General features: G+C 48.1%; 1 protein-coding gene across 4 annotated transcripts in view; it reads right to left on the bottom strand.

The window, feature by feature from the left end:
• Positions 1 to 11617, bottom strand: part of MIB2 (MIB E3 ubiquitin protein ligase 2) — a 51238-nt gene extending 39621 nt beyond the window's left edge. For 3 of the 4 annotated variants that reach the window (XM_075437639.1, XM_075437641.1, XM_075437642.1), the window contains exons 1-2: positions 11546 to 11617; positions 11147 to 11280 (exon numbers count right to left, since the gene is read on the bottom strand). The gene's annotated coding sequence lies outside the window, so the exon portion shown is untranslated. Of the gene's footprint in view, positions 1 to 2341; positions 2538 to 11146; positions 11281 to 11545 lie in introns of those variants that run through there. The other variant, XM_075437640.1, reaches the window with a different exon arrangement.
• Positions 11618 to 27275: the final 15658 nt, after the last annotated feature.

Here is a 27275-nt window from a genome sequence, read left to right as displayed (position 1 = left end):
TGCTGGGGCCAGCCTGTTTGCACAGCCCTGAGCTGTGACAAAGGCCATGCTCCCTCCCGAGAGCCCGGGCGGTCACCCTGGGCCAGACCGTGTCCCCCGCAGCCGTGTTCTCCCTGCACAGACGGGCACCTCCTGGTCAGACTCCCTGGAGAACAGCCCTGGCGAGCAGCGCTGGTTTTTCTGCTTTAAAAGCCATGAATCCTGCCCAGCCAGCCACAGCACCCGCCCCACACCAGCCCCTCGCAGTGATGCTTTGCACCCTCCTTAGGGCTCTCGTCCATGTGCCTGCTCCGAAGAGCAGTGCTGGGCCCCTGACACAAACACAACCACGCAACGGTGCTAGGGGCTGCCAACTGAGGGTGAAATCTTCACCCTGGCGAATCTTGGGTGGTCCAGGCAGTCATCACAGGAGTCAAGATTTCCTCCATAAATTCCCATTCAGGGACAGAAAATACGTAACAGGACTAAGAGGAGAAAACGCTCTGTCCTCTGCCTGACAACAACAGGCAGACCAACGCCTCTCGAAACTCAGTATTTGTTTGTTCAGTGCATACTGTGTGCACACTGACCTATGGAGCTATAAACCCATGCTTCCACGTGACCTTTTGCACATGTATACGATGAGATGAGTAAGAGAAATAAGCTGGGGCATCCTCAGCACAACTCAGAGGTGGGCAAAGAAGCTTATTTTAATCAGCAGAGATCTAAAGAGTTTTACAGCCTGTCTTCAGAGACCCTCCGCTCCCACCCCGAGTTCCCCTCTCATACAAACAGTGAATAAGCAGCACAGGAAGAACTACACAGAGGCTTGAGTTTATTAAATTAATTTGTGGCAGACTGGGAGTTAGCTCACATCTCAGCTACCTCTACAGTCTTTTATTCTCTTGAAACAGGGAAGGCAGAAGAAGTAATAGCAGCACAGTAAGTTAACGTTGAGGAAATTCATCCATCGAAAAGCAGCAGAAAGCGTGGGAAGGATTAGGAAAACAGAGTGTAAATAACAGCGCCAGAACAATCACCAGTTGCAACTGGCAGCAAGCAGACGGAAGGAATGCAAACATTTACAGGGATCACCAAAACAGACAGTGATCCTTCTGGATCAGGGCTGACTACATCAGTGCTGCTAAGGACTTCACGAGCAGAACAAAGGGATGCCAGGGACATTCCAGCTGTGAATTTTATTAGCAATGAGTGAAATTGTGCTTCTGTATTTGATCTTCAACTCATCTCGCTCAGGGAAGAGGTGAACACACCAAGCAGAGTTAAGGCACTGTGCTAACAACACTGTTCTCTTGACATCAGCAAAATAACCACAATCCAACGAGCTCTGTCAAGGCAAATGTCACTTGGTTCACCCTTCCTTGATCCCAGCGCAGACTGGACAAACTTCTTAAAACATTTACAGACATCTAGCACAGGCAGCCTGGAACAGAGCACATCACCAACACTGCCTGCAACAGCAGAAATCCAGAACAATTTCACTGCAGCACAAGCAAGCAATCAGAATTACATCGCTCGTCCGTCAGGAGACCGTTCAACAAGACGCCAAAGGGCACTGGTGGTGGTCCTGCCAGCCTCGCTGTTCACTGCAGTGGGCTTCTACACAAGAGCAGAGGTCTGCAGTTCAAGTCAGGGGTCAAAAGGATCTGTTCCCAACTAAAAGAGGCAGCAGAGAGGCACCTGACTCCCTCAGGAGCAGTTTCTTCACCCATGCCGTACTATTAAGCTGCCAAAATGGTTCCTAGTCACTCCAGGTATTTTATTTTAAGCCCTCACCACACAGACACATACCACACTTTAACTGCTTGCTTCCAAGGGAAATTCAGGGACACAGTGCCATTAAAAAAAGTCACCTCAAGCCATTAAACATTTATATTGATCAACTACCACCACAAAGTTTCAAGATTTACCTTTGTATGTCCTCACACTAGGAACACCAACAGAGATCCAAACAACCTAGGTGTAACAGCTAAATTAAGTCAGCTCGTAGTGGCTTAAGAACTTGTGCTGTGGCTATGTGGCTGGTTTTTAGCAGTACTGCTTGCTACACTACTCCTACAGGCATTCACCCTACAGAAATAGGGCTGGACAGGGTTTTCCCCCTTTCCTAACACAAGCAGGGTTTTTCTAACACCAACACAAGTTGAATAGCTAAATGCTTATCTACACAATTAAGTATTCTTCCCTATTCCAGTTTCCCTACCTGCAAACCAGAAAAATACTTCTGTATTCTTTAATAATAAACAATAACTAGGATTAAACACCTCTGACCAAGGCTCAAAGCTGCTAAATTAATTACCAAAGCTAGTATTCATGCCAACAAGCTCAAATTCAGACTTACCCATCACTTTTCTTCCCCCTCAGCAAACAGTCAGACCCCAGGGCCAGGGCAGCGGAGCAGCAGACACCCACACGCGGCTCTCACTAGCAGGATGCGGTGTAATTTCTTTCAAGGATACACACAATTCCCACAAACTTACTCACTATTAAACAAAAGCAGAGCAGAAACACAGCAAACCACACAGTAAATAACTCTGCTCGACTCACCCCCTGGACTGGCAGCTTTAGTCCCCGCCCGGCTGGCAGGTGAGGCTTGGCCAGCCCTGACCGCTGCCAGCTGGCTGCGTGCCCCAGCTGCGCTGCCTTTGCAATCCCAAACCCGAGGAGGCTTCCCCGGCTCCCACCTGAGCTCCACACACTCAGTCACCAGCTTCTAGCAGGTGCCCTGTCTGGAGACTTTTGCCCATCCCCCAGCTTTTTATTACCTCAGCTCCAGTACACGCCAGCTCAGCGCCCAGCTCTGCCACTTGCGAGCCTCTCTCCTTGTTGACTCCGAACTTTGGCTTTCTACGCAGTTCATTTGTATTGGGCCCAAAAGTCTTCCCATGGAAATACATATTCTAATTCTCTCCCATTTCTTCAGAATGAAGTTCATCATCTACTCCCCAACTCAGGCAGCCTCCTACTTTCAACCAGCTTCTCCGCTGCTCGGACAAACCCCTGTCTTCTTAGCAGACCTCTTCCAAGAAGTTCCCTGGTAACAGTGTCTGCTACTACTTATACATAAAACCCTACCAAACGAGAAAAATAACTCTAGTATAAGGGCTAATATCAATTTTTAATCTCTTTATAAAGAATTTTTGCTTTCAGAATAGTTGTTTCAATGAATTATTAATTCACAAACAAAACACTGGGCTTTAACACTACCTCATAACACAGCACTAGTACAAGTCCCGCTTCTTGATGTGGAAAGACATGCAGTCGGGCCCGTTCAGCTGTTCATTGTTTTCCAATCTCATTCCACAGCCCTTGCTCACACAAAGAGTCAGATCAGGTCTTCTTTAGCCCTGAGACAAAGAGACCAGTAAGGCTCCACTCTCTGTTTTGGAGAAGGCAGTTTCCAAAGCTTGATCTTCTGTGGCTAAACACGAATGTGGCCAGCGAGCCCAGTCACATTGCCAATCGACAGTGCCTAATGACAGCCCAGAAGATACAAATGCTTAGTTCCCAGCACTAGCAGATCTTCTCAGGTAGTAGAGTGACACCATCTCAGCCACTATGTGACAAACTTAACTACTAGAAATTAGACTAAACCTGAGAAATTCTCCCCCTCAGCCCACGAAAAGGAATTGCAGAACCGACTAAAGTGAATCATTTAATATTCCACTGCAAAGCCACAAGGTCTCAGTGACACTTTGCTTCAGCACAGGACAGAGCTGGAGCTGTTGGAGCAGAGACAGGGAAGGCCCCAGCAATGATCCAAGGGCTGCAACCCCTCTGCTGGGAGAGCTGGGGCTGCCCTGCCTGGAGAGGAGAAGGCTGCGGGGAGACCTTAGAGCAGCTGCCAGGACTTAAACGGGGCTTGTAATAAAGAGAGGGACAGAGGTTTTAGGAGGGACTGTTACAACAGAGCAAGGGGTAATGGCTTTAAACTAAAAGAGGGTAGATTTAGACTGGGTATAAGCAAGAAATATTTTACAGTGAGGGTGGTGAAGCCCTGACACAGGTTGCCCGGAGAGGTGGTTGATGCCCCACCCCTGGAAGCATTCACAGCCAGGTTGGACGGGGCTCTGAGCAGCCTGATCTGGCTGAAGATGTCCCTGCTCACTGCAGGGAGGTCCTAGATGGCCTTTAAAGGTCCCTTCCAATCCAAATCATTCTATGATTCTCTTTTCCTTGTGCAGTCAGGATTCCTGTTTAGCCTAAATTTTGCAAAATGGCATCACTGGCACAGAGGGGGAGAGAAGAGCAGATGATGTTTCTGTGGCTTAAACATCAATAGCAGATAAATGAAGCCATTCTACTGACAAATTACTCTCAGCAGAAAAAAAAATTAGAAATGGAGCAGCTGCCGCTGTTAGAACCAATCAATCAAGAAAAAGCCTGCATGAGGTTAAACCATTTCCATGCCCCATACCTCACCTGCTCCCAAAGTATATTTAACTGTATTACATAAACAGAATGAAGCAGGTGATTAATATGCCTTTGCTCAGGGATTAATATCTCCTCATTTCAGTTTCACTGGATAAGAGCACGCACACATCCTGAAATATTGGGACACAGAGTGGGGAAATGCTAAAAATAACCAGCCAGGGACTACACGACAGTCTCACTGAGTGCTTTTCATCTCTACAATCAACACTTGTCCTTTACAAATGCCAGCTCATTGATCTGTTTTGCCTAAACTGAACTTTACATTCAATTTACACTGATTGTATTCTAGCACCGTGTTCTTACAGTGAGAAGGGAATGCTGCCTTCCCTTTCAAGTTGTAGGAGTGATACTGTCAGTCGGTATCATGCTGGCTTACTATCTATTCTTTCACCTTGTTAAAGGATGCAGGCCTAAAAGAAGCGTCCACAGATTTATTCATATTCAGTAACAGTAGCTTTGTGCAAACCCTTCTGAGAAGCTTGACCCCAGCATTCTGGTTTCCTAAAAAATGGCAAAAAATCTCAGAATAGATCCTAAAGATGGAAGAAGAGAAGTTACACATGTTACATTTTTGGGTTCATTATGTATGAGTATGGCAGTACCTAACAGCTTCAGTGGACACAAAAGCCAGCTGAGCTGGCTGCAGCACGAAACACAAAGGTGGGCTCTGCTTAGCTAAGGAAGAGCCCAAGAGAAAACTGGACAAAAGCCAAGATCCTCATTTGGAATGGTCACAGAGGAATACTCAGTGATTCTTCTGAGGCTGTCCACGGCCGAGTCGGAAGCACCAGATTACAGTAATCCCAGTGGAGTGACTCAGTCTCAAGGCCATGCTGTCTCCATACTGTAAAAGACATCACCAGAAGCAGAAAATGCATCATAGCAAACAAGAAAATGAGATGCACAGGCACCACCACTCATCCCTTAGGGGAAAGGCAGAACCTCTATGATTAACAGTTTGCATATGCTGGACTATCATCTGGACTGTAAGGAGGATGCTCTAGGAAAAAACTGGCTCCACACCCCAAGAAGGTCAGCATCCGATATGCTTCCAAATGGTGAGATGGGATTTAAAAAAAACCCGCAGGGTTATCTATTTTCCTTGTTACAAAATTCAGATTTCTTGGGTTTAAGCACAAACACTGGGGCCGAGAGTCCTTTCTTGTTATACCTGAACGCTGTGAAGTCCTCTGTACCTATGAGGCTGAACAGACAAAAAGTGCTGCCTACTTTCAGACTCAGAACCACCTCAGCTTAAGTCTCTGATAGAATCCACCTCTCCTTACTTCACAGATGGGATTCAAAAAACCACAGCTTCAATATGGCTGAAGTCTCAAGAAATACACTAATGAGAGAACTTCTTCCAGCTGGGTGTGAAGCCATACACAAGAGCTTGTGGTCTTCCAGAGCTATCAAATCAGAACTGAGTTGGCCCTGAACCTCCAATCCTCCCTTTACTCACACTTCACCCCACCTGTGACAACAGACACAGAAAAGTGAACCTGCCTCAAAATCCAAGCGCTCATCTGCATAGCCTCAATGCAAACTGGTTTTGTCACCAAGTTCTGTGGACCGAAAAGGGATGTAAGTGACGAGTAACAAAGTAAGTTAAAGAGAAAGTGACAGTATCAGCCCCACAATCTACCAGGAGCAAAGATCTAGCACTGTATTTTTAATGGATCAGCTCCGTGCTAACCAATGGACTAAACACATGAAATAAACTGGATTGCACAGTAGGTCAATATTTGCTTTAAAACACACAAATGCAAACACAACCTTTGGGAAACACCACCAATAAGGCAAAAATAAGTAACTCTCACAGGCTCCCAAGAACAGAAGTTGTGGTGTACCACAGTGCACGGGTTTTGGCTGGGATAAAGTTAATCGTATTCACATAGATCGTGTGGTGCTCTGCTTTGGATTTGTCACCAAAACAGTGTCGATAACACACTGATGGTTTAGCTGTTGCTGAAGGGTGCTTACACAGTATCAGCACCTTTTCTAGAAGTTTCTCACACTGTCCTGCCAGCAAGCAGGCTGGGGTGCACAACAATTTGGGGGGAAACACAGCCAGGACAGCTGACCCCAACTGACCAAAGGGATACCTGATATGTCATCGTGTTCAGCAATAACAGCTGGGGGAAAGAAATAGGAGGAGGACACGTTTGGAGCGACAGTGTTTCCCTTCCCAAGCAACTGCTATACCTGACAAAGTCCTGCTTTCTCATTTTACCCTTCCAGGTCTCTTCCCTGTCCCACTGGGGTGAAAGCAAGCAAGCAGCTCTGCGGTGCTCAGCTGCCTACCAAGGTTAACCCACAAGACACAGAAAGGTGGAGTATCTTTTGCCAGGTCAGGGATGTTCAAAATCCAGATTTACAAGTCAACATCAGTCAAATCCTACAAAAGAACAAGTTCCCTCTACCAGCTTCTACTGAACACAAAAACTTCAGGCTTTACATTAGTGAGATCTGTGCTCATCTGCTCACTGGAGAATTAAGAATGATTATAAGTGGAAGCTCACACTGAGCATCTAGTGGGTCTCTCTTATTACACCCCACAAGATAATTGCTCAAGAGCCCGATGAAATTCCCTTCTGGCTTTTGATGAACTGTGTTCTCCCCAGGAGGGAGAAAAACAGCTCCAGCCATTTGCTTTAATTGGCCCTGACAGTTTGCAGACTGCTGCCTCAAGCCTTGAAAAGCTCAGTAGCTGGGGCTGAGATGAATCCACTTTTTCCTCAGTAGCAGATTTCAGAGTTAAATTTACATTGCATTACAGTAAAAACAAACACATACACACACCCTGCCCAAAAACACACAAAACCACCAGGTGATGATGGTTGGTTTTTTTTAAATGCAATTATTTGCTAAATTGAATTAAGGTCTTTTTCACTTTACAAAGAAGAAATGGGAGAAGGGTATTTTAACCTTCCCATACCCTCCACAGAAAATCCTTGTGGAGTTTATCTTGCCTTGTGGAAAAGGACAGACTAGGTGGCCTCATCAAAATCTCTTCCAGACCTATTTTCAATTACCTAGAAAAGGAGGAGCACACAGAAACGTACTCCAGCAGTGAGAAATCTGTCTAGGCAGCAGATTTCAACTGTGCTCCTACTTAGACATTGCTCCAATATATTTCTCAGAGGCATGACCATCTGGCCCAGAGCTGATGGTGTTGAGCCCTAGGTAAAGCTCAGGTCTACATCTCTCCCACACCAGCTACCAACTCCTATCTACCATGGAAATCTGGGTTAAATCACTTAAAAGTTCATAATCCTCTGATCTTGCCTGTCCAGAAAGGCAGCAAGTTTCCCCACAAGTCATTCAAAAATCAGAAGACTAACATTACTGCAGGAGTAAAAAAATCAAGAGGAATTAACACTGAAGTCCTGCTGGTAGACGTACGATTGAACTGGGGGTTGGTAAAACACGGTACTGTGGTTCTGCGATACGGCCGTTCATAGGTGTTCAGACTCTGGCACCCTCAGCAGTGGTGATACAATAGGATTACAAATCATCCAAGTTAGGAACAACTTCCTCCAACTTTTCAAAATGAAAAGTGGCTCCTTCAGGCTCTGGCATCGAGCAAGCTGGAGCATAAAACCTGCGGAACCTCTGATGAGCCTCGATAGCTCACCCTACCAACCTTCAGATTCCCCTTCAGGCTTTCAGAACGGTCAACACGGCACTCCTGCCAGTTTTCAACCTGGAACTTGCCCTTCTGTGCTCTGAAAGCAGATCAAAAGGTTTAAGTCTAATCTAGCCTGACATGCCTTTGGCTAGAGAGACATCAGCTGCGTAGGAGCAGAATAAATTGAATAGTTTGCTGTTGCTTTCCTCCCTGGTACTTAGAGAAGGTTTGAGGGTCAGCACGTACACAAATTCACTTACAGGTTTGTACATTTCAGAAGTACAGATGTTATCCTTCAGCTCTGGATAGCTGAGTACTTTAAAAAAAACGCAACACTTTGTAGATGGGAAATGGAGCCATAGTTATATATGGAATTGGTGGCAGAACCAGGAGCAAAGCTCCCGTACCTTAGCTCCAAGTTCTTGCCTCCACAGCCTGGCCCATACCAGTCACAGCGGTGACATGATCCAGCACACATCCTTGCTTTCCTGGGGGTCACGTCAAGGAATGTGGATCGAGGTCTAAGATCAAGCCATTTACTGTCCTGCTAGCACACACGTAACTTTACTGATGCCATTTTCCATACACAGCCAGTTCAAATGCTTGAAGACTTGTCCCGTATTCTCAGAAATTTCAAACACCACTGTAGCTCTCATTACAGAGGGAGCAGAAATATTTCAATTCTGTAAGTCTCCCAAGAAACAAGAGACTCCACTTTCTCACCCTTTGCTTAAGGACAGAAGGGTATCCAATGATCTGTCTCCATTCAGAGCTTCTAGTGAGTGCAGACTGAAACGTGCACTGGTTTCCCTCTGAGCACGCTGTATTACAACACCTGGCCCATCCATAAAACCCCTTGATAAGCCATGAATCAGAATCCTTGAAAAACAGCTAGGACTCAGATAGTCTGCTCACAGGACTTTGCATTCCGTGTCTGGATCCCTGGAAAACAGCAACTCAAAACGAAAGGGCATGACCAGTACTGTCGCAAGCGGCATGGTCACATTCAGCATGACCCCGAACTCTGCCAGAGCCCGGGAGCAGTTCTGTATCAGAGATGATGAGCACAGCAAATAGATTTGATGGGAACGGGCAGGCAGGGGCAACATGACCTAGGAGAGCTTAATTATCAAGTCAGAGAAAGCCTTCAGCTACACCGAAACCACAGGCAACCAAGACCGGTCTCTGCGGGCAAGCAATACTAATGCTACACGAGTGCAAGGCAAGAGATGAGCTTGTCCAGACGTAACTGCCACAGCTCTGAAGAGCCCACAGTGGTCACGTAGCCACACACTTGTTGGTCAAGGTAGCTCCAGAAAACTGTGAGTATATCCCTGTCCAAGTAAAAAAGGAAGGAGACAACTGCAACAACCGTACTTGTAGCATTTCCACAGTTGTTGCAACTTCCACGACATTTGTCAAAGTTTTAGAGGAAGGAGGCTGTGCAGAGTCTCCCGATTCTTCCAAACAATCCCAGCAGTGGATTATCGGCCACTGCAGACCAAAGCAGGAAAATAACAGATTCTTTATACGCTCATCTCACAGAGGATTCTCACAGTCACAAAGCTTCAAACATGCATTCAAAACAAATGCCAAAACACAAGAAGCTACACAGCAAGATCATAATAAGCAGAGAATTAAGCCAACCCAAATATCATACAATTATGAAGATTCTTCTCATGTCAGTGACTCAGAGATGTACGCTGTGCAAAGAGAAAGGGATGGGAAACATATTTAACTTTTTGAAGCCTGAAAAGACAATAATTATTCAAGAAAACAGAATTGGTGGTGATGCTGTTGAATGACAACTAGGTAACTCTTTGTTAATATATTGCAGGCACACTTGCCAGTCCTAAATGAAGTCCTGTCCTTCCACCACAGACGTGGAGAAGATCAGTATGGAAAATGGGCGTAAGGTACTGAAGAGACATCAGTGACAGAGCTGGGACTACAGTGTGAGTCACCTGACACCCCATCTACTGCCCCGTTAGCCAGCTGCCTTAAGGAGGAGCTCCCTGCAGGGAGCCATCACCCACCCCAGACACAAACCTAGGCACGGATAGCTCAGAGCAGAAAGCAAAGCTTAGAACAGGGCAAGAACTTCTCTAGCTCTGCCAAGTCTACTGACGCTTTCTCTTTCTGATTTCTGCTATCAACAGGACACACAACATCATGCCAATCATAACAATGTGGGTAACGTGGGTTATTTACAGTAATTGCATTGCTTGACAATTCACTCATCTATATCCTGAAACCATGGACGCAAAATTCAACAGGTAATCAAGCATGGAGGAAGGGCACAGAAAGGTGAACAACTGCATTGTTCTTCATAGGAAGTAGTTTTAGAAAAGCAAGGAGCTATCAAACAGAGGAGAAATAGGAATGGTATCCTGTTTGAGCCAATAAACTCCTCCTACAACAGAGAAGTGCAGAGGATGTAATGAGGCTCTTCGCCAAAAAGAGAGAAGGTTCAGCAGTAAAGCTAAGCTCAAGTGACCTCCACGAAGGTGAGCCAGAGCTCACTTGTTTCTAAATGACGGAGAAATCAGAATTTGTTACATTTAGAAAGTAAGCTCTGGAGCTGAGTGTCTGCACAGAAATCGGAAAACACACACGTAGTGCTTCCAATGCAGCTGTACCATCTTCCCTAGGTTTAAGTTTGGCCCTTGTTTTCACAACTCTTTTCTCACTTCAGGAAGATCGCAAACACCACAGAAACAGAGGAGAGAAGCAGCCACGTGTGCTTCGGTTCCGAGTTCTACTCAGCATGCGGCACACTCTCCAGCGATACAAAACGCCCTGTAGGAATCGCTGCCAGCGTTTCAGCTCTCACCTCAGCAAGCGAGGACGTACCTGCAGTACCTGCTGCAGAACAGGGAAACCGGACGCGTTGCCACATCCCTCGGGGCAGCCGGCACTCCCCGGCGGAAGGAAAGGAACAGAAATGGAGCAGGAGCAACACAGACGTGCCCCGCTACGGACTCAGCCCTGGCCAAACGCGGCAGAAAGAAGCCTGCCCGCTTGGAGCAGACCATTCCCGGCCCAGCCCAAGGAAGAAAAAGGGAAAAACCAGGCACGTACCTGACAGAGCCGAGCGGGAACACAGCCCAGCCAGCCCCTCGGGAAGCCGCTGTCCTGAGCCAGGGGCCGGGCGCGCTTCTCCCCCTCAGGCATCCTCGGCGCGGCAGCCCCAGCAGCGGACCGACCCCGGTGGCCTGGGGGAGAGAGCAGAACACGGGGGCAGCGGCTCAGGCGGGCACCATGGCCGCGACCGCCGCCCCCCAACACCTCGGCCGCACCGGCCCCGACCCCCGCCGCGGCGGCGGCCTCAAGCCCGGCTCCAGCAGCCGCTCCCCGGGGCCCCGCCGGGAGCCGCCCGCCTCAGGCCCTGCCCGGCGGCGACGCCCCGCGACCCCTCCGCGCCCTGCGGCCTCCCGGACCCTGAGGCGGCCCCGCTTCCCTCACGGCGCCCGCTCTCACCCCCGGGAGGCGGCCGAGGAGCCGGGCCGCGCCCGCCCGCCCCGCGGCTGCTGCAGCGGCGCCGCTCGCCCCCGCTCCCCGGGGCCGCCGGCGCGCCCCGCCCAGGCCTCTCGCCGCCCGCTGACCGCCGGCGGGGCATGCCGGGACAGGTAGTTCTCCGCCGGCCCCACCCGCTGCCCGCGGGCCGCCGCCGGACTACAACTCCCAGGAGCCCCCGCGGCGCGGCCCGGCCCGCGGGGCCTGCGGGAGGGGGCGGTGGGCTGCCCCGGCGCGGCCCTCCTGCCCCGGCCGCCACCGCCGCTGCGTGAGGCGGGCCCGGGCGCGGCGGGGGTCAGCGGTGTTTGGGATCGTTTTTCTGCCGCCGCTCCGCTTTCAGGCGGCTGAGCCTTTGGGGTGGCTGCAGGGTGACGCGGCCCACGGCGAGGGAGATTCTGGGGTTCGGGGTGACTCCTTCGCGGGCGCCAGGTCCCCTGCCAGGGACGGCTGTTCGCAAGGTGCCGGCTGGGGTGTGGCCTGCGTGGGGTCGGGGGTGGCACGCAGGCACGGAACGTGTTGACCTAAAAGCTGTTCCTCAGGAGCTGGCGGCGTCTCTGCCCCTGGTACCAGTGGCACTGCTGGCGCCGGCCCCATGTCCCCGCGGCAGGACCCACTCTGCTGACTTCTGATACCTGTAAACGTAAAATTTCCACTTACTGGAGTGATTGTAATTAAACTAAAGTAGATCCTTGCTGTTTTGAGAAGACAGGAAAGCGCTAAGATAAAGAGGCCCCTCAATAACGCTACTTGGACAAACTTGACTTGCTGTTTTGGGGAGGGATAGGAAAGCTCTGAGATAGAAAGACTCCTAAATAACGTTACTTGGACAGCTCAGCCTTGGGAGGGCAGATGCACCAAGCTGCAGAGAGAAAGAGGCACCAAGAGGACAACAAGACCAGAGCAAAACAACCTGGAAGTACACGGCATACTGATCTTAGAACTGAGTTTGCGCAGAGACAAAGGTCAACCAGCGGGCACTGTGATGAGGAGTATGAGCCTTCATCTTGAGACCCCCAAAGACCACCCGAGGACGCTAACAAACATGCGGGAAAGACATTAACATATGCTAATTAGTTATGGGGAAGTCATGAACATGCTACGCATTTCTCAGAAATATAATTAATATGTATATTGTGATTGTATTTAACCTGAAACGACAGGGTGTTTGGCACGCACGTTTGGAGGAGAGATCCCCCATGTGCCTGGCGCCGCAATAAAGAATCCCTGCTTAATAGCCCTCTGACTATTGAGTCTTCAATTTTGGCTTTTCACGGCACCGCTTCAGCCCTGCTGCGGTCAGAGACTCCTGGTCAACCCACCCGTTTGCTTGCCAGTCCCGTTCCGTTGCGCAGGGGCGCGTCACGCGTGGCTCCGCTGGAGCGAACGGCTTGGGGTTTTGTTTTACTCCTAGTCTTTGCTATCGTAGACTGGCATAGCAAGTCCTTGTAAGTGGACCTAAGCACGCACTGATGCTCCCCCCCTCCCTCAGCTTGCTCTTTCCCTGGCAGGTGTAAGTGTCAGTATAAACACGGAAATACATTGGGGCAGGTGAGTACCGCCAGCATCGATCGTCTGGAAAGGTCCACTCACATTCAGAGCAGCTTGTTTTGTGCTCACTCTACAAATATCAACATATCTTAGGCTTTACTTTTGCCCGTGCTTGTTGTAAACGTGTGAACTTGCATGTCTGGACTCTAAGATATTTAGTCAGGCTTTTTTTAATAAAACAGAACTGGAAACCTGTGTTGCACTGTGAGTCACCTGCTCAGGCAAACACGAAGTCATACAGCATCAGCACCTTAGTCCACTGCCAAGATAAAAACTTTTTTGTGATTATTTTGATGAGATTTTGCCTTTCTTTGTACATAAGCACTTTGGAGCGGTGGTGTTTTTGTTGTGCAGTAACACCAAAGGTACTGCAAATGGCGAACCTCTCTGGTGTGGGAAAAAGCATGAGCTCAAGTGAACTTTCCCTTGTGGGGCAACATCTGTGAAAAGAAATGAGGCAGCCTGGCACGTATAACCCAGAGGCAGTCTGCAGGACGTGAGGAGTTTTCCTGTTGAGGTTTAACGGCTGCAGGACAGGCGTAGGAAGCGCTGTGCCTAAGAGAAGGCAGGACACGAGGGAACGGGGTAACTGTCCCAGGCACAAGGCTGATGCTGAGAAGAGAGAAAGAGCCTGGTTTGTGTGCTGAGGGGGTAGGCCAAGGAGCAATGGGTCAAAATGCACCAAGGAAACCTCTGGTTGGAGGTTAGGGAAAACTTTCTAAGGCTAATGAGATGCTGCAGAAAGCTGGCAGGGGGCTGTGACATCTCTACCCAAAATGGCATGAGGAACCGTGTAGGCAAGCGCTGCTGCAATGGCAGGGTAGGACTGATGCTGTTTGGTACAGAGTATGGCTTGGAGGGGCTCTTGGGACCTCCTCTGACCCTGTGTTGCTACGCTGCTTTGGTCCTATCTTCCTGCAACACGCATCCTCTGGCATCTAGTAACCCTGAGTTCACCTCCGTCTCTTGCTCAGACGTTACAGTGCTCGCTGCAAGGGGCAGGAGCGGGGAAGCGTCGCTGTGGGTATGGGAGCGAAACCTCTGCTCTTCCAGGGCCCCATCCTGATTTTCCAAATATTTTACTGGGAATCTTTCTTTGCCCACTGGATGCCGCTGTTAGACAGAAATGTTCACGGGCTGTTTCTGTGGGCTTCTGCTCGAGGCACCTTCTCTACCAGACATGGAAGGCCACGTCAGGGTCAGAGAAGCTATACGGATTTAGCCCTGTTAACCAGCTTTTTTTTTTCCCACAGAGGAACTCTCCTCAACATTTTGCAGCTTCCTGACATGGCACGTGTGAACCTTGGGCCGCGAAGGTCGGTGCCTATGCGATGGCAACACCAGCAGCAGCAATTTAGTGATGTTCTTTAGAGGTGATTGAACAGTACATGGGCAAAAAATATTGGCTGCTAGGGGGAAAACAGGTCCAAAATGTGACTTCAGGTCGTGTATAGGACACTTTCTCCAACAGCTATGTCCTGCAGTGCCTATTTCGCACGCTTAGTAAAGGAATTTGTATGTGGAAAGACTGGTCCAGAGAATTCTCTCCTTAAAAGCAAAGCCTGGAAATGGCAGCTTTCCCTGGCTCACACGCTGCAAACAGGTACTGATTTTATGATCACACCTTGTGGCATTGCCTTTGGAGGCAGTGACCTGGATAGAACAGAAAGGGTAAGTGTGTCTTCCACTCTTTAGTGAAAGCTGAACAGTGTTTCAAGCTCAGCTGAGTCTCAGAACAAGCCAGAAAGCGACCTACATCCAATCCCCAGCTTTGGGAGTTAACTCTGAGGCAGGTCAATTCCACATCTAGGTCTCTCCGCTGAAACAAACGGAACCGCAGCCTAACAGAACCCAAACCCAAGGGGAATTCCTCTTTATTCCTTTCTAACAATTTTTAGCACTGAAAAACAACTATCCTGATTTTTCAGTCCACATTTCTTGCTGGAAAAAAATATGATTCCAAGTTAATGCAAACCTTGGGGTTCGAATCCTTCAGATTGTAGCAGCTGAACTGGTTCCTGATGTCTCGAGCCACTGGTCTTTCAGGAGCTGGTTTAAACAACAGGAGATTTAAAATGAGCCAGGAGTTGGGGCAAAGCTGCTGTGGCAATCGTATAACAGATGTATAGATTAAAAGGCCACTGTGTGTCTTGGGACACCATCTATATCCAATAAATATAAAGGTAAATAAGGTAACTGATACGTAAGAGGCAAAGCGTGGGTCCAGCTTTGTGTGGCCTGCAGTGGTGTAGATCTGTTAACTTGAATTTGGTAGAGTTTTTCCTCTGAGCCATCTATGTGTGTTTGCACAATCTACTGACTCACTTAGCTGACAATCCTTTGCCATCTTGCTTTTTGCAGCCCAGTCAGTGTGGTAAAAAGTACTAGAGACAGCTTGGATCTTCATATATCAATCTGAAACCTCAGGGGGAGCTTTAAGACACTTGCTAACGAATTTCTGCAAAGCATATGCTGAATAGAGCCTGCCATCAATAAGGCAAATGGCAAATAAATATAACGGTGTCACGTATTCAGCCTGGGGGCTGCAGCTGTGTAGCCGTGCTGGCAGTGGCGTCCAGAGCAGCACTGTTGTCTGCTGCTGAACTTCATCCAGTTCCCTGGAGTCCTATAAGAAGCAGCCTCTGTCTTGGTTTCATCTGTAAAATGAGATAAGGGGGATCTACCGTAATTAGCCTGCACACTTCGCTGCGCCGAGGTTGCATCGGGGTCCGATCCCCCTACACTGCTGCGACACACCGTGTAAGAAGCGGCGCGCTGGGTCTCCGCGCTCCCACTGGAAACCTATCAGCAATGTCCGTGAACAAGCCAGAATGCCTGCAGCCCTCCAGAAATCCTGGATAGAGACGTGCGGCTTGGTGTAGACATGGTCAGATAAATTCTCAGCATGTTTGGCATGTAATCCTGAGACTTGTTACCATCTGGGTTCATAAAGGGAGCGCGTGGCAGCAATGAGAAAGCGCACTGTCCTTGGAAGCTGCAGAAAATAGCAGCCCTGAGCTGTGCCAGACTGTAGCCTTCCTGCGTTTCTGTCCTGAATGTGGTGTTAATGACCAGCAGACAAAGAGCAGGGACCAGGCAGTTGTAGATGCGCATTAGGAAATGGAGTTTGGTGTTGTAGAATAGCAGTCTAGTGACAAGTGGTGAGGTTGGCTTGTACAAATCCAGCCTTGCTGTGTGGAGGATTAGTGATTTTAGGGAAAGGCAAAGTCATTGCTACCCAGGTCACCTCCACCCATTCGCATCTAATGCAATATAGTCAAAGATGGATTCAGAATATAGTCTCGCTACTGCTCATTTGAGGTCTTTTAGTCCACTGTGGCTTCCTAAGAGAAGTGGAGATCCCGCTGCTGCTTACTGTCTTGGAAGCTCCTCTGCCTGCTTCACTGCTTTAGTTTAATCTAGTTTTGGTTCTAAATTTGCAGCCTGTTTCAGCTACTAGTTTTGCTACTCATGGATTCGTAAAATTACTACAGATGGACGGCCACATATCTCTTAGTTGTGAACCAAAACCCTCCCAACCCTTGCCAATCCAAGTATAGTCTGCACATCTAGGTCTGGGATCTCCTTGAGCCAAGAATCTGTCTCCTGAGAGCATGATCTCTCGGTGCTGCAGAAATCCTGGTAGCAGTGGGAGCTGCGGGGGTCCTGTGTATCTCAGCCCGGGCTGCGCGCTCTGGTTCTTCTGAGTGTGGGTATCTGAGAAGCCGACTGCGCTGGCGTGCTGGGGCACAGGGCAGCAGGCTTGATGCTTCTCCGGGGTCACTCCTGTAAAGAAGTGAGCCAGCTGCTCTGGCGTGACTGGCACCGGCTGGTTTACATCGCAAAGCTGGGATCCAGTCTCCTGCCCTGTTTCTGTGCAGGGAGAAACCACGCAACAGCCTTAATAATGGAATGTCTCTTGTTTGATGGTGTTATCTCACATACAAATTCTTTCATTTTTCCCTTCTTTCCCCCTTCAATGTAGTCTTGCCTTATTTCAATTTGCAACTATTACAGAGACAAACATTTTAATGCAATGACTATTTGCAGAGGCAACATTTGAACAAGCACTTTACTGCCCTATGTGACACAAATAGGTAGTGGATCAGGAAAATATAAGCAACCATCTACTTTTACATTTTTTTCCTGAGCAGCCAGGGCTGTGATCAGCAGAGAGATATATGGCACTGCACGACACGGCGTTGGCTGAGCTTTAGAAACCATATCTGGAAACTTGACGTCAAGGTACCCTGGGAAGGGTGTACGAATGCCAGTGCTGGCTAGGAACCAAGGCCAAGCAATTCTGTCCAACCTGTAGTGCACGAGTCAAGAGTGTTATTGTTTGCAATGACTGGCTCACATAGTCATGATTAATTGGGTGGTGGAGGCACTTACTAATCCTTGCATAGTTTATTGTAGGAGGGTTTAGCAGGATTTAGTATACTGGAGGGCCAGGGCAGACTAATCCCCAAAACTACAGCAGGTTTCATGCTGTTACCTGCACTGGTTCTTTATTTATAAATTAGTGGAGCATTAGTTCTTGAAACTGCAAGAACACTGAGGCCGTACTGCAGCAGGTAGTAACCAGACTTGGTATCCCAAGAAGCTCCATGCAGAAAAAAGAGCAGAGCATGAGAAGAGAGGGGGAGCGACTCTTTGCGAGCTGCTGAGTAGGTCAGCCATGCAGAACGATCACCTCTTGACAACGCACATCCTTTCCACTCCCCGTGTTCAATCAGCAATGTCATCGTGGCAACTTAGAATCATAGAATGGTTCTGATATATGACATCAGAATATATTGATATTATTACAGATATTATGGTAACTTCAGAGTTAACATTGGTGGTATTGCCAGACCAGTTCAAGCAGCAGCAAAATAGGCTTTCTGGATAGCTGGAGTCTAAAAAAGGTGCTACGTACCAAGAATAATAATTAAGAGTAGTGGTACCGGACAGGTGATAGACCAGAGACATCTCCCTGGGTGAGGGGCCAGTATCAGCCCCTGTGGTGCCCTCATTGCAAAATTCCCCTCATGACACTCCTCTGGGGAGGACACAGGGTGGGTGGCCTTGTGGCTTTCATGGAAACAGCTGTAGTTAGCCTCGACAGTGGTCCAGCTTCTGGCTAGCAAACCAAAACCTGTCTGCCAGCTGTGCTGCGGTGATGCCATCTGGAGATGCGTGCCCTGAGGCTGGCCCTGCAGAAGCCAAGTGCAAGTGGAGTTCTGGGATGGCTGTGCTGAAAGCCCAGGGCTGAGTGGAGGAGTCTAATAGGGAAACTCTTAATGAATTGCCAAATAGTGAGTCCTTCCCCTGTCCTCTTTGCCACCCACTTCTGCAGAAGCACATCTAGAGATATGAGGAAAAGCTGTATGAAAACATAAATAGGCAAATTGCCATTCAATTATTTAATCTATTTCTAACTTTAGGGTTAGAGGATTTCAAAATCAGAAATGTCTTCTCAGCCTTCCCTCTTTCATATGGTTTATTTATTGTGACAGATAAATACGGCATATGGAATTCGAGAAGGGAAGTCTGTCCATGCTGCTATAATTAGCTAGCAATGGTGACAGCAGGCATCTTTGCTTCCTTATTATTTTAAAATTCTCGGCACTGTATTATGGGATGAATTTCTACCACATCAGAATGCTAATGGTCGGGAAAGCCTGCGAGCGCAGCATCCTGCTGCATTAATGTAGCCTTCAAAATCCCAAAGTGCTCCCAAGTGTGACTGCAGTGAAATCAGTGGGATTACACCAGTGATGAATCTGGTCCCAGCCGTGGAGTAGACAAGGAAACTAATCCTCCCTTTTTTTCTGCTGCTGCAATTATTTAAGCAACTTACTCATGTACCTGAGGTCAAGTTCTGTGTGGCTGTAAATGAATGTTCGGCGTTGTACCTCCCTGCACCAACGGGGAGTTAGGTCCTCATGCCTCTCTGGCTGGACTGTATTCACAATCTTTCTATGAAATAGTTCTCTTGTTGTAAATGCTGCCAGATCCTTTTTTAAAAGCATGTTCATTTTTAAAAGTAAACACGCGCAAAGCAGCCCCACCCTTTCCGTCCTGAACGAAGGCTGGGAGCCCCTTGCAAGTCCAGGTTTAGAGATCTCTGCAAACAGTGGCTCAAAACCCAGGCCATGAAATCCTAGTGCCAGTGGGAGATCCATCAGAAGGGGCATCACGTCGTGGCTGCAGGACCAGCGGAGTTTTCTAGGCTGTTGAGGAAGGAAGCATCGTAATGCTGAACATTTGACACTTCCCTCTTTCCCCTACCAGAAGAGTCCGTTCTCTGCTCCCGATGGTCCTTGCGGGGCAGCTGGTGCCCGGGGAAGGGGATGTGGTGGGCTCTCCTTCACTTACGGCATCACTCATTCCTAGCCATACACCAGGCATGAAGTCTGGTGGGAGCATACTGCAGTGAGGAGTGGGAGATACTGCCATGTGCCTTTGTGCTGAATTGGAGGTATGGAGGGCATGCCAATGGTAACCCAAGAGCAGGCAAAGAAAGAAGGAGCAGGGAAAGAGGGAAGTAACTGGCAGAGATAAAAAGCGTGAGTATCAGCACGATTGCCCTGTGCTGTGTTCCTTGGGGTGTTTCACAGTGCGCTGCAGAACTGAGTCCAACAGGCAGTGTACTAACCATCAACAGTCCCTCATCATCTGGAGAAGAGGGGCTTGAGTTTGCCCTAAAGGGGCTGTTTTCTTGTCTAAATCATATAAAGAGGGCCAGGAGAGTCACTTTCCATGAAGCTTGTTATTTAGCGTTATGTAAGAAATGGAGTTTATGTGGCTGTAATTGCTCCTTGAGGTTGAGTTTGAAGGCAGCGCTGGCTAGAGCGTGCATTTTTGTGCAAGAGCTGGGTGCCTGCATGCCAAATTGGCTGTTTGTGCGTACAGCTACGGGATCTGTGAGAGTAACAGGCACTTCTGCAGCTTTTATCTCCGAATACGGCCTCTGGTATGTGTGCAGGGAGGCAAATGAGCAACAGTATTTTAAGATTTCTGGGCTGGTCAGACATGTAGAGCTGGAAATACAAGCAGGTAATAATTTTTCTTATTTAGAGGTCTTTCTGTAATTAGCTTAGTGTCAGCTTGATTGTTGGCCATGGAGAAAATTTTTGACAGGTTAATATAGAACAGGAACTGATTTCCATTTTTATAGCTCCATGTTGTTCTCCCTGTTGAATTCTTACTATTAAACATATCCATTCCACGCCAGCTGGAGATGTATGCCTAGAAGGAGGCTGCTGAAGACCATCACCTTGGATGGATTCCCAGATAGTCAATCTGAGTGGTAGATGAGATCCTCTTGTCACTGTTCTGCAAACAGATGTGGACCTCAGAATCAACGAAGCATCTCTCAGGCAAAAACATTTAGATGATGTTCCCGTTATCCCTGTGCAGGAAACGTGGGACACTGAGTGAAATCTGAAAAAACAAATGCATGATTCAGGAAATTCTATTCTATTTAAAATCAACAATGATTAAGCAATTTAGAAAATCTCACCCTAAGTCCGTATCCTATCTGCTGATGTCCACAGTTAAGAGACAATGGCAAAGCAGCGATGACTTCAGCTCCTGGCTTATGGGGGTCTTAAAAAACAGATTGAAATCTCTCTGGCTGACACCCAGCGTGCAGCGACACCAGCTTAAGTTGCTCATAACTGATCTTTCCAGCTTGATGCTTAAAATGTATCACGGACATCTGGATAACATAAAACCAAACCTAAAGTGAAACAAAAACTCCCATGTCTGACTGACGAGGCTGGGTGATTCCAAGAGAATTCATGTGCAGGCATGAAGCTTCCCCTGGAAAAACACTGGAGTGACGCCATGAAGTAGAGTAATTCACATCTCTCTGTCATCCCCAGATGCTGCGTGAGGCAGCGGAAAATCCTGGAAGAGGAACTGGAGCTCTGCTGCTGAGGGTGCTGTGTCAGCTCCGTGCTGCTCACCTCTCCTCTCACCATTATCTGTTTATCTGAGAAGCGGACTGCCTCGTCAGGCTCCAGTCTTGGCTAAGCCAACCAGTCATATGGGAATACAATTAAAAAGTCCTGTTTTTCCCAGCAATTCCCCCACAAGAGTACAGTGACAAATGGCACATCACACAGATCAAAGAAAATATCTGTACCCACAGAATCCTGCCTCCTGCCAGTGTGAGAAACTATTGGACAATCCAGAATGGTGTAGCTGATGCAGACTTTCTGAAATAGATACTACAAGACAAATCCAGCAATGTTTTATTGTAGTTTATAGAATAGTGCCTCGCTGGGTTACTTTATGAAAAGGCAGAAATAAACCCCAGCATCACAGAGGTGCTGGAAAGAATTGCAAAATGCTGTGCTGTCTTGGTTGTACTAACATCTGGAGTCCTTCACCAGGCCGTGCTACAGCGTATGAATATGAACAGCATGAGTCTGAAACGCTGCTCTACAGATGGAATTCAGCAGTGGTTAACACTGGACTTCATAAAACTCAGTGGTCATGTAGAAAGAAAAATTTCTGTGGTAGTGCCAGTGTTCCCTCTCTGCATGGCACTATTTCTCTCTAGCTAGAACAGAGCCCATGTGGAATAGAAGGAAACTGAAATCCTGGAGATAAATTCCTTCACTTTTAAGATGAGGAAGGCTTCTACCTGTGGCTGAGCCCAGCAGGCTGTGATTAGTCCTGCCAAGCTCTTCTCCTGCTGCTCAACATGAGTCCTCCCTCCTCTCCCCCCACCTCACCTTCCCACTACTGACTGCCTCATGGGCAGGCAGGTCTTGGCTCGCTGGCTTTACTCCAGTTCAACCATCTTTTTCCACTACTGCTTCTTTGGAATGGACAGTTAAGGCTTTATCCACGCTAGCCATGTGCAAAGACTTCTCCTGGCATCTCTGCTTGTAACCTGACACGGAAACGAAAGGATACAGGGAAAGAAGAGGAGCCTGTACCACCACGGACTTGGCCACCTGATGGTCCGGGGCTGAGCAGAGCGCAGAGCTGGAATCCCCAGGTCCTTCAGCTCATGCGCGGAGGCTCACAAGCCCCAAGGGACAGGCTCAGCCGAGTCCTGAAGGCACGCAGCTGTGAGGCTTGGGCCAGACGCAGCAGCCCCCGGAGAGTTTAGGAATACAAGGAGTCTTTGTCCTATAAGGGGGGGCTGATGCTGGAACCCCACTGAGAGAGGCAGTAGCAGCGAGTTTAGCAGCACCTCGACAAACCAAAAACCCCTTTGCTAGTTTGCTATTGTTTTCTGGCAAACCGCATTTTTATTACCTTTGAGAGCTGGAATGTTCCCTGGCTCTAATAAAAATGTCTGTACCTTGGTAAGGCAGCAAAGGCTTTGTGCGTATTTAAAGGGCACTGGCTTCCCTTTACACGGCTTGGTGTGTGTTGCAGACACTGAAAACAGGCAATGGAGTCACAGGCCTCTGTACTGTGATGCATTTCCATGGAGAATATGCTCTTTGCCCCTTCTTGTTTTGTTCTGTCCCTCTGAAACCAATTCTTATTGCTTTTGATTAAAAAGGAACCCAAAACCCAGACTGGTTCAGAACAGCTTCTTCTCACTCCAGGCAAGGTACCCTCTTTGCAGGAAGATTACCAGTCCAACCTGTTAAAGATAAGGTTGAATTAAAGTGTAAATGTCCTTTCTTTTTCCAGAGGAATTAAGATGCAGTAGTTCACATTCCGGAGCTTTTCTGTCACTATAAGTGCTTGGAATGTAGATTGTTTTTTGAAAGAATAATGACTTTCTTTCATAATGCTTTGACTCTGGGAGCTGATGTTTTAAGGAAAGTACCAAGTAACATGCGAAAATATCCAGACACCAACCACTTTCTGCTGGAATATGGATGGGTGCTTCTCAACAGAAATAGCTGAATCTAGGTTGTCTTGGAATGGTCTTACAAGAAGTTGTTGAGGCGTGTCTGCCATTCTCAAATATGCTTAGTCTTGTGTACGTGTCATCGATTTGAGATCTCAGCTGCATGGAGGACAGGTTCCTTCCAGCCTGGATCCTGCATTGACGTCGATATCATCAGGGTGGATTTCAGTAAGGTGGGTTCAAAATTGTCTGAGCTCCCTGACTGCATTTTGGAGCATCTCTGACTGTTGGTGAAAGATGCTTCTCTGGCCTTTCCGCTGGACAGCTGTGCTCTGATGGAAGGACACCGCGGTACACTGAGCTGGGTAAGGTGTGATTCTTCAGGGCCTCAAGGAGGTAGCTTATCTGTTCTGTACCTTGATTGCCCTACACTTAAAATGTGTTCTGTGGACTTGAAGTTACCAACAGTTTTTATAGATAGATGGTGGCTTTCTGCTGGTGCCAGCCTGCTAGCTGTGTTGACACATCTTCTGGCAGTCGTGGATGTGAGCGCAGACCTCCTTGAGCTCCAGTTTCTATGGAATAGTCTGCTAGACGAGTTCGAGCCTGGAGCCTTGTACCTCAAAAAGTTGTTATGTTCCCCCCATTCACATTCTCTTATATTGTGACCATGCCCACAGTTTCTTCAGCACTTGTCCCTAAGGTCTGACAAGGCTGTGAGAGCATCAGGATTTCTTGAGATCTCATAACCTTTAGTTTGGAGCATGGCACAGCAGCAAGATGACTCAAAATACACACATAGGCTTGGGGAAGATAACCGAGATGGCTGAGGCAACATGCCACTCTAAGACAAAAAATAATTCCAACAATGCATGCCGAAAAACGGTCCCATCGGTTCCCTGGGGCACCCTCTAATGGATCCTAATTAGCAGTTGTCACTTCTTGTTACAGGAAGGAAGGAATAGTTCAGCTTTCCCAGCCCTTAACCTTGGAGAGACTGGGACGAGAGCTGCCCCTAGGAATTGTTTAATTTAGGGCACTTTCACTCCTGCAAGAAATTAATTGGGAATTTCTGCGTGTGGTAGGGCGGGCACCTCCAGGAGGTGCGTGACGCACAGATGCCTCTAACGCTGTAAATTCATGCACATACATGGACAGATGCCCACTTGAGAAAAAGTTCTCTTTTAAACATTTGTGCCTGTCGTTTCTCAGACACTAGACTCCTGCCTCCAGCTCCTCTCCTGCTCAGCCTACACCCTCCAACATTTATGCACTAGATTCCTCGAGTGGATCTCCCTGCAAGATGCAGAAAGGCTGTAGGGCTACAGTGTGCTGCTTAGCCAGCTTCAATGGGGTGTGGATGTGGCCAATTTGGTCGGTAGGTGTTTAAAAAACTGTTGTGAAACAGCAATCTCTAAGCAATAAAGCCTCCCCTCTGCCTCCTGCTAGCACATTCCTTACATGTGTCTTTGGTTTCTTGACAGCATTTACACAACCTGGCTGAAAACACTCCCACAGCCGATTAAATGCCTGCTATGAAATCCAAAGCTCTGATTAAAGCTGGATGGAGCTTTCCAGGACTGCAATATTTGTGCAGATGGTTAATACCCATGGCTTGCTCTACAGGAGGAAAAGTGGCATTTTCTTTACAAGTACATACAGTCTGAGCTTTCCCATGGGAATTGCTTGTTTGGTTCAGATTATTATTTTAAAGCTATCGTCAGATGTGATCACCCATTGGATTAGAGGAAGCAAAAGGAGATGATCAGATAATCCCTGAGGCACAAAGCATTTTGAGTTGGATTTGAAGAGAGCTGTCACCTACAGTCAATTTGTTTAGCTCAGGGTGCTTCCCTCCCCTTTGTATCTTGCTGAGATGCCTAGTGGCTGTAGACCTCGAGGGATGTGGGATGTTGTCGTAATTTGCTCAAGGAAGTACCCTCTGAGCTGGCTGATGTGACACCTTTTCAGAAACAGTGCACGGTTAAAAGAAAAAAGTGCAAAAGTGAATAGCGGGTAAATATCCAACCTGGGCCTTGCAAAATCATCAAGATGTCCCTTTTTCATCTGCTGCACAGAAATCTTTGGCGAAGAGAACTTCTGATCTATCCCAGTCAGATGAGCATAAAGATGTAGTCAAGCTAAAATATTAAATACAAATTAGGCACGATAAAAATGAACTCCCTGAAGATGGGGGTTTGTGCCATGGATCTTAGAACAGAGACTTCATTTCTGGGGGAATGTGCCCTAGAACAAGGCAGTCCAATCTCTGTGCTGCTATTTTCCCATCTTTGTGAACAAGCTTGCTCCCATTTTGGCTGTTTATTGAGTGCTCTACTGAGATGCCCTGATCTCTTTGGGGTCCTGCAGTCGTTTAGCTTTTCCTGAAAACTGGAAAACATCTTATAAGAGTAGCTAAAGCCGTGGACCCTTATATTATTTTGATGTGGAAGAACAGCACCGAAGTGGGGGATTTTATCACTGAGTGCAGGGGAAGTGGGATCAGTGCTCAGTGCGCTGGGATTTTGCTAGCAGGCCACAAAACATAAACACTGGCAGAGCACGAGCAAGAAGCTTTGGCTCTTTGCTGGGGCTGTGCTACTCATCTGGCCCTAGAGCTGGTGCAGAAATATGGAGCTAGCTCTGTAACTGAGTTTATTACAGTGGTAGAACAGTGTAAGATCACAGAAACATCGTCAATCAAATCTTTCTCAGATAGCCATTCCCTAATTCAGGATTTTAACCTTTTCCAGAGTCCTCTCTGTCAAAACCTCAGAAATTCCCAGTGTTTCTCAGGCAGGACCCAGCACATGAGGAAGTAATTAATGAGAGCGGGAGAAAAAAACAAAAAGAATGTGCTGAATAGAGGCAAAACTGAGACTCAATTCCCTCATCCCACAGGCTGCCTCCTCAGTCCTCAAGATGCAGACAGAAGACATTCCAGCTCCTGACAAACACCCTGGAGAGATGCTGGGGCGTCCAGCAAGCCCCCGGGACAGTCATGTGAAGAAGCAGTTGGACAGTAAGGCTGCCTGATGCACACCCTCTGTATAGTGTAGCTGGGGTGTCTCTTGAACTGAGGGGACGTGAATCAACAAGATTATCCCTGGTCCTACAGGCAAATGGTCCACAGCAGACATAGGCTGCACAAAGCATCACATCAGTGCTATTCTGGCTTTCAGAAAGAGCTAAGCAGTAAGTCTGGAATAATCAGTTAATTCATTAAGGAAAATATATAATGTTTTCTGGAAGCTGTGCTCAGAGCCAGGACTGTTCGCCAAATCACCCGATTTCCAGTAGGCTGAGTCGCACCCTTGTTCTGGCAGACAGCTCAAACAACACACCAAATCCACTTAAAATGCTTGGGTGGGGGGGGAAAACCCCAAATATAAAAAAAAATAGTTACTTTGGATAAATCATAACCTTACAGGAATGCTGTGCCTCAGTTTTCCCATCTGCAAATTAGGGAGACAGGAACGCCACTCAGCTGCGTCCCAGCAGCACTGTGAAGCTCATTTGGTGAACATTTATAAAACCACGCATGATTCTTGGAGGGGAATTGCTGCTGAAGAATTAATTGTTATGATTGTTGCTTGTTCCCCAGATGCCTGAAATACGGAGCTTGGCAGAATTCCGGAGGAATTATCCCTGTGAGCTCAGACAAGAGATGAGCCAACCTGACAGGCAGGCTGTTGGTGCAGCCAAGTTTCATGATAAACCTGGGGGTCTTAAGTAGCAGATCGAAGCTCAGAATGTGGGCAAGGCTCCAGAAAGTTTTGCCTGTCCCGTGAAGTATAGAATCATAGAACGGTCTGGCTTGGAAGGGAGCGTTAACGGCCACCTAGTCCAACCCCCCTGCCATGAGCAGGGACATCTTCAACCAGATCAGGCTGCTCGGAGCCCTGTCCAACCTGACCGTGAAGGCTTCCAGGGATGGGGAAGCAGGGCTGCTAAGGACACAGCTGTGCGTCACACACGTGGATAAAACAAGTCAGGCTCTGCCAGAAGAGAACAGCCCGTGTTAAGGGCAGCTGCTCAGGAGAGCCAGCGGCTGCCTGGACACCCTGAAGGAGCCTAACTCATCTCACACAGAATCACAGCATGGTGGGGATTGGAAGGGACCTCTGTGGGTCACCCAGTCCAACCCCCTGCTGAAGCAGGGTCACCCAGAGCAGGCTGCACAGGACCTTGTCCAGGCAGGTCTGGAATATCTCCAGAGAAGGAGACTCCACAGCCTCCCTGTTCCAGTGCATCCTTCTCTGCGTAGCATCCACAGGGCTTCATCCCCCCACACTTTCCTGAAAGGAAACAACAGCTCTTCAAAACCTTCAG

Source organism: Opisthocomus hoazin, chromosome 16 (assembly GCF_030867145.1).
Source record: "Opisthocomus hoazin isolate bOpiHoa1 chromosome 16, bOpiHoa1.hap1, whole genome shotgun sequence".
Taxonomy (NCBI): domain Eukaryota; kingdom Metazoa; phylum Chordata; class Aves; order Opisthocomiformes; family Opisthocomidae; genus Opisthocomus; species Opisthocomus hoazin.
This window is presented reverse-complemented; position numbering and strand designations above follow the sequence as displayed.